This window comes from Crocuta crocuta, unplaced genomic scaffold, assembly GCF_008692635.1.
Source record: "Crocuta crocuta isolate KB4526 unplaced genomic scaffold, BGI_CrCroc_1.0 scaffold313, whole genome shotgun sequence".
Taxonomy (NCBI): Eukaryota; Metazoa; Chordata; class Mammalia; order Carnivora; family Hyaenidae; genus Crocuta; species Crocuta crocuta.
Window position 1 is genome coordinate 647157 of NW_027527814.1, and position 8100 is coordinate 655256.

Genomic DNA, 8100 nt, shown 5'->3' on the forward strand with positions numbered 1-8100 from the left:
CTAGTTTTATTTTAAAATTAAAGCTGTTGGACAGTTTTTGTAATTTAAAATTCATTATCAGAGGTGAGGAAAATGTTAAAAAGCTGTTATATATTGACAGCAAATATTCTTTGACTACGCATTTATAAAAGCCATGTATAATAGTAAAAGTTCCAGTTATACTACTTAACTTATGAAGGAAATATCCTTTAGCTCTTTATTGCTAATTTTAACACGTTCTCATTTTGACATAATTTACCTTTTTTCACCCAATTCCTAGTATGATGAACAAAGTTTTTCCAAATGTTAAGCCTTTTTTACCACTTATGAAATATGACTTAACTATTACTTTTTAAGACTTCCATACAAGAAATCTGAAATTTTAATTTTTATCATGAACCTACTGGGTCAAAAAGTATATACAGAACATCACTACTAAATAAGTTAAGACAAAGAATAGAATAAAAAACACAGAAGTGACATGTATATAATCTGCAAGTTACCTGATAAGACATTTTCACTACTTCACATTTCTACTTAGCACAAGAAAGAATAAACTGATTCTAAGCTACCACAAGAGTTTGGCATTTTTACTGCAAGTTTTTAAGCGGGAGTGTTATTCTACTCAACAAGACACCTTTAAGAAAATGGCAGTGTTAGGGGCACCTGGGTGGCTTAGTCGGTTAAGCGTCCGACTTTTGACTTTCGCTTGGATCATGATCTCGCAGTTCATGGGTTCGAGCCCCACGTCGGGCTCTGTGCTGACTGCCAGCTCAGAGCCTGGAGCCTATTTCAGAGTCTGTGTCTCCCTCTCTCTCTGACCCTCCCCTGCTCACACTGTCTCTCTCTCTCTCTCTCTCTCTCCTAGAAATAAATAAAAATATTAAAAAAAAAAAAAGAAAGAAAATGGCAGTGTTCATAAGCACAAACATGGTTATATCTGGTAGGTGGTAATCTACGTAGTCAATATGAAAATTCTTTATAAAATAAGATTTTTAAAAATGTAGAATGTTTGATAATTATCTCAAAGGCTAAAATGAGAAAAATATAGAACACAGAAACAGTCATTGGTTAATATTTGGCTTTGAGAAAGCCACATTCAACTCAAAGAAATAAGCAATAATGATAAAAGATGTAATTAATATACTATATGCCTTAAAAGTCTTCAAAGTCAAAACACGCTTTCCACATCAGGATAATTAAGATTTTTACATTCCTATTCCCTTCGTCTAGAACAGGACCCATTATTTGAATAAGCTATTATTTGAATAGAGTTCATAATGTAGGGTCATTATTCTCCAAAGGATGCTTTCATTACAGTGCATAAGCTGCAAAATGGCAAATGACTAAGCCAGTTATAAAGAATTTATAGCATAATAAATGCCAATTTACAATAACTGTCAACAGACTCTTACATCAAAGCCTAAAAGTTGCTGCAGTAAAAGTCATAACTAACATGATTCCTCCATATGCTCAGACTTTACTACAAATTACTGTCATAAAAAACAGAAAAGAAACCTTAGTAGGTCCTTCCAAAGCTGTATAATTTTCCAAACAATTTTTCTCTGGCTGTAGAGCCTGTTCATTCCTTCAATGCTTTTTTAGTTGTTTAGCTTTTGCAATATTTTCTTGACATTTTTGTTTCTTCTTTTGGTCCTTTTCCCTGGCCTAAATCATCTTGGCCAATTTCTGGGACACTATGGCATTTACTAGAAACAATGGCGTAACAGCCAAAATAACTGTTGTAAGGAAGCCATACAGGTCCTTTGCAGCCCATTCCACAACATACTCAGCCCAGGCCTTTATATCAACCATCTTCATGTCTTTTTTTTTTTTTTTAAGATTATTTCTTTATGTTGAGAGAGAGAGGGAGAGAGAGAGTGAAAGAGAAAGAGAGAGAGAAAAAAAACGCACACAAGCAGGGAAGGGGCATAGAGAGAGTGAGAGAGAGAACCCAAGCAGCCTCCATGCTTAGATTATCAACCCACAAATCTTGAGATCATGACCTGAGTTGAAACCAAAAGTCAGATGGTTAACCTACTGAGCCACCCAGGCACCCCAACCATCTTTGTAAAGGTCTTATGCTTCAGTAATGATCTTCAACTTTGTCCTGAGATTATTAGTGAGCTAATTTCAATTTCAGATGACCCTTGCTTGGTTGTCTTCTTCTTTAGCTCTACCAAAGCCTTGTGAGACAAGGTTTAAGTTCTATTATTTTCTTCCTTCCGTAAGGAGTCCACCAACCAAATGCACACAGCTCCTGCAGGTGCATCTGATGGTACTTCACCACATCAGCATGTCCTCCATCCTTGTTTTTCCCCTTGCTAATTCTTCCTTCCCTACCATACCTGGCCACCAGCCTTGGGGGCCAAGTTCACCTGGCCTGGCCTCAACCACACCTTGCTCCGCCTGCGCCATGGCTGCCTCTTTGGGGGGACAGAGACAAAACCACCATGGTGGCTGCCACCAGCCTCCTCTACATCACAGCAGAGACCATGGGCTCAGACCCCTCAATAGGCCATTATTGATGACCTATCATCTTGCTATTTATTTTCTATTTGCCCCATCTGTTCTTTTTTCCCCACTTTCTCTTTTACTGTCTCCTTTTAGAATATTTATGAATCCATCATAAATCTCCTTTATTGGCTTAACTCTTTTTTTAAGTTTATTTACTTGAGATCGAGCGCACATGCACATGAATGGGAGAGGGACAGAGAGAGGGAGAGAGAATCTCAAGCAAGCTCTGAGCTGAGAGTGGGGCTCAGGCTCACAAACCATGAGATCATGACGTGAGCCAAAAACAAGAGTCAGATGCTTAATCGACTGAGCCACCCAGCCACCTCTTTTTTTTAATTGGGATAAAATTCACCATTTTAACCTTTTTAAAATTTGATTTTTAAGTAATCTTTACACCCAACATGGGGCTCAAACTCACAACCCCAACATCAAGAGTCACATGCTCTACCAACTGAGCCAGTCAGGTGCCCCACCATCTTAAAGTATACAATTCAGTGGCTTTTAGTACATTCTCCACGCTGTGAAACCATCATCACTAATTACAGAATGTTTTCACTACCTCAAAAAGGAAACCCCATCACCATTAAGCAGGCAGTCCCTACCCTCCCTTCCCCAGTCTTTGGCAAAGCTTAATCTGCTTTGTCTCTATGAATTTGCCTATTATGGACTATATTTCATATAAATGAAATCATACATGGCCTTTTTTGCCTGGCTTCTTTCACTCAGCATGTTTGCAAAATGCATCCATCTTGTAGCAGGTATGAGTAATTAATTTCTTTTTATGGTTAAATAATATTCCATTGTATGTACCATTTTGTTTATTATCCACTCATCAACTGATGGACATTTGAGTTTGTTTTGTTTTCAAACAGAATTGCTTGGAGTTTATATTATATATCTTTAAATTATCGCAGTGCACCTTCAAATAACATACCACTTCTAATATACAAAATCTTACAATAGTATGCTTTCCCTTCTCCTCTTGGCCTTTTTGCCAATATTGTCATGAATTTTACTTTTACATATGTTATATACCCCATAACACAATCTTCACTCCTTTGTGTAGAAACAGATTTCCATCTGGTATAATTTTCCTAATGCCCAAAGGATGTCCTTTGACATATTTTGTATAGTAGGTCTCCTGGTGATGAATTTTTTCCCAGCCTTTGTAGGTCTGAAAACATCTTTTTTAAAAAATTATTTCTTTTTGAGAGAGACAGAGTGGGAGCAGGGGAGGGGCAAAGAGAGAGACAGTATCTGAAGTAGGCTCCAGGCTCTGAGCTGTCAACACAGCCAGATGTGAGCCTGAAACTCACAAGCCGTGAGATTACGACCTGAGCCAAAACCAAGAGTTAGATGCTTAACCAACTGAGCCACCCAGGTGCCTCTAATTTTGTTTAAACATTTTTTAATGCCTTTAAATTTATTTATATGATGCTTTGACTCTTGGGGCCTTACTAATCCTGGAAATTGCCTAGAGAGTAATCACTTTACCTGCAGAGCATGCCTTTCATATACAAACTTACTAATCAACTCTAACTCCAACCACCTTTGCCTAATTATCACACACCAAACCAGCATTTCCTGTCCGAAATCACATCAGGGCCAGTTTACGGACAACTAGAGACCGTTCCTATAGCCAATAACCCTCTGCTTTTATTTGAATTAACCAATTCTAAGCTTACTCAAACTTGTCTATCTTGCCTTGCCCATTCTTTCCCCATGGAAACCACAATAAATGGTTTGGGTCATGCTCTCCCCTCACTCCTGCTGCTCCCTGACCCACCCTGAGGTTTCTTCATGTGATCCTGAATGGCATGGCACTCTCCCTCCTCTTGGGAACTGTAATCAACTTCTTTAAAGGCAGTTATCTCTATGTCTGTCACTTTACTGTACCTGTACAAAATCCTTGGTATATTTTCAAACAATGGTCTACCCAATATTCTGTGAATTTTTTATCTGGTTGGTAGGAACAGGAACAAATCTCAGCCTTGTGTAATGCCTGGCACTGTTATAATCCTTTTTGATGGTTCTTTCCCTGGTCTTGGTTACTTTCCTTATATTCTCATGATCAGTATTCTGAGTACTCTAAAGGGCCCTTCTACAGATCTCCCGGGTTCTCTGTACAGCTTTCTTCTCTCTGGTATTCTGTCCCATGAACATGAGTTGCCTTGACGTCTCTGAACTCTTAGCTCAGACTCCCCAACCCAGGTAGTTTGCCAGGGTCCCTTCAGTTCCCCCTCCCTGTTCCAGTGCTCAGAAACTCCCACAAGGCAGTAAACCCATCTTGTTTCCCATCTCTCAGGGATTGCTTTCCTTCGATATTTGAGTTTTAATTTTTAGGCACAAGACTAAATCCAGGCACTAATATCCATTTGGCCAGAGGCAGAAAAAATTTAGTGCAGGCTTATTTATTAAGTTTATGGAATACCCACCAGGTAAACACAGAAGCTGAGATAGTATCAGGGCATCAACTGAATCTAAACCCTCCCTTGCATTGATAACAAACCAGAGCCTTGGAGAGTAGTAGTGGAGGTAGTTAGAACCAGAATCCATCCCTTAAATCTTGGTCTAGTTATCTGACATCATTTTTTGTTGTGTATATTCTTCATCTTGCCAAGCTTCCTCCCACCCCATTTTAGAGTAATGTATTTTCAAAGAAAATACATGTTTTTAAAGAGAGAATGTGCTTAATTAAATATCCAGGTGTCATGTGATCTTGAGACTGCCCCTCCCCAAGCTTGGCAAAAAGTTGTAAGTTTTTCCTCTAGAGGGTGTAAGTTTCTGGACTAGGAACCTTTCCAGACACCTGGAAGACAAGTGAATCTGGGCATATTAGAGTGCTGAAGCTCCCCAGCCCTCTTCCTTCACTGCACCGCCACAAGGTCAGCAGTTCAAGGTAAAGCCTCCCGACAAGAGCCTGGAAGTTTCCTCCAGGGAACCTGACCAGAGCCCAAGAGGAAAGCCCTACAGATATGGACAGTGGCTGGGGATTTACCAAAAGTTCAATCAGTTCACCTCACAACACATCTTCTTACTATCCCACCTGTAAATATAAGCAGACTACCAATATTGCCAGGTAGCTAAGGAAAGTCCATTAACACGAAAGACTAAAAGCAAAACAAAAAGGACACCAAAAATTTAAAAAGCGAGGGGCACCTGGATGGCTCAGTCGGTTGAGCGTATGACTGGCTGAGGTCACAATCCTGCGGTTTGTGGGTTTGAGCCCCACATCTGACTTGCTGCTGTCAGCCTATCAGTGTGGAGCCTGCTCCGAATCCTGTCCCCCCTCTATGCCACTCCCCTGCTTGCACTTTCTCAAAAGATAAAACATTTTAAAATAAAGAAAAGGGAGAAAGAAAACATCATGCAGGGAGATGAAAGCTTCAACAAAGCATATTAAAGTCCTCAGATATAAGATACTGCAACCATGGAATGAGGTCCTAATTTAAAAAAAAAAAAAGGAACACAGAGAATCAACTTGGAAATCTTCCATAAAGATCAAAAGACAAGAAAATAGGAGGTGGTAAGGACAGAAAGAAAAAGAAAAACAGAGATAGGTCCAGATCTAATATCTGAAGAACATGAATTCCAGAAAGGAAAACCAGAAAAATAAGAAATCATTAACAAATAATTTAAGGAAGTTTCCCAGGAGCACCAGGAGTGAAGGACAAGAGTCCATTCTGAAAGGGTTCAACAACAGCCTACCAAGGGCATGAAAACAGACCTCCACCAAGGCCTGTCACTGTGAAATTTCAAAACACTAGTGACAGAAGGGAGAAAAAGAGTCATATACAAAGAATCAGAACTCAGAATGGCTTCGGGTTCCTCTAACAGCAATACTAGATGTTAGGTGAAAAGTAACAATGCCTTCAAAATTCTAAAGGAAAATATATTCCAAACTAAAATTTCATACTTGATCAAGTATGAGAGAACAAGACACTTTCAGATATGCAAGTCTCTCAAACTACTTCCCATGCACCCCTTTTACTGCAAGCACTCATCAGAATGAGGTACTAAACCAAGGGGATGAAGTTACACAGAAAACGAGATTCACAGGAGAGCCCGCAATGAGAGCAATTATGTTAGGCACAAGGGGGAACCAGTTCAGATTGGACCAGGTCAAGAAATTGACAAAATAGAAGATGTTAATGCCCTTAGAGAACTCTGGGGTTGAACTAGTAACAAGTGGACAGAAAATAAAAGCTAATAATTAATAAAAATGCAAGAGAATTATTAATTCTAGGGAAAAGAAAGTTCTGCAGGAAGGTAACCTAGTTCACTACGTGGCTCAGCTATGATTTAAATACTCCATCATAATAAGGTAAACACTTAATATCATCTAACTAGAATTATGTCAGGGAGATGGATGATGGGGAGTATATGCATGGTGGGCAAGAGGGAGATTGAAGTCAAAATGCCTAAAATAGAAACATCAGTAAATAGCCAAGCACACATTTATATTTGAGACATGTAGGTAAATACAAACTTACCAGCCAACATTTGAAAGGGGATACTGTGAAGCAGAGAAAATGGGGAAGAGCAGATAGGATGGGAGGGCTGCTGTTTTTCATAATAAACCTCACACAACTATTTGCTCTTTCAATGCAAAATAACTGATATTCTTCCTAAAATGCAGGATATAAAGCTGTTGTACAAACTTACTTTGTTAATGTAGTTTTTCAAATTCATTGTGAAAACAAAACCATAGGGGCACCTGGGTAGCTCAGTTGGTTAAGTGTCTGACTAGATTTTGGCTCAGGTCATGATCTTGCAGTACATGGGTTTAAGCCCCACACTGTCAGTGCAGAGCCTGCTTGGGATTCTCAGTCTCAAAAACAAAAAAAACCCGTAAATGAGAACTCCCTTCATTTTTCAGGATCTAGGCAGGGTTTCAAGTAGTTTTTACTGTGTGGAACCATGCAACACTGGTATTCCTGCACGGTCCCCAAGGTGACCCACATCTACTCAGCTTTTCAGATCCAGGATGCAATCCATTAGTGATAATTAAGTATAATGTGTTACTAAAGTCTTGTTGACTATAAACGTATAATTTAAGTAGTGACCGTACTAAAATGACAATTCCAGTCCAGGATATCAAAATGTGGTCTGATATACCAAATCAGATTTACCTGGCAAAAGCAGTGCTTAATATGCAGATTCCTAGGTCCTACTCCAGACTACTGAATAGCCATCTCCAAGGGTGGGGTCTTAGAATCTTCCTAACAAGACCACTAAGCTGATATTGAGAACTACAGCTCTCACTGGGTGTTCTATGGAAGCCAACTTGACAATAAACTATAACAAAAAATAATTTAAAAAATAAAAATACGTAATCTTTACATTTAGCATGCATACTGTTAATATTCAGTAGAAATTATTTTACAATTAAGATTGATTTGATCAATAAAAAACCTCCATAAAAATCAGTTGTTATGCCAACTAAAATAATAAAATTTGAAATGTTAAAAAAAACTACAGTTCTAACTATATTAATAATTCAGTAGGGTTCATTAATAATAAGCCAATAAATCAATGTCTGTAAATCAAGGTCATGAGCAGGGAAGAGGGAATTTATGCAGGGTACTGGATATCACAAGGTCT

General features: G+C 38.7%; 1 pseudogene; it reads right to left on the bottom strand.

Moving 5' to 3' along the window:
* Positions 1-1569: 1569 nt before the first annotated feature.
* On the bottom strand, positions 1570-1800 carry LOC144240617 (small integral membrane protein 15-like; annotated as a pseudogene).
* Positions 1801-8100: the final 6300 nt, after the last annotated feature.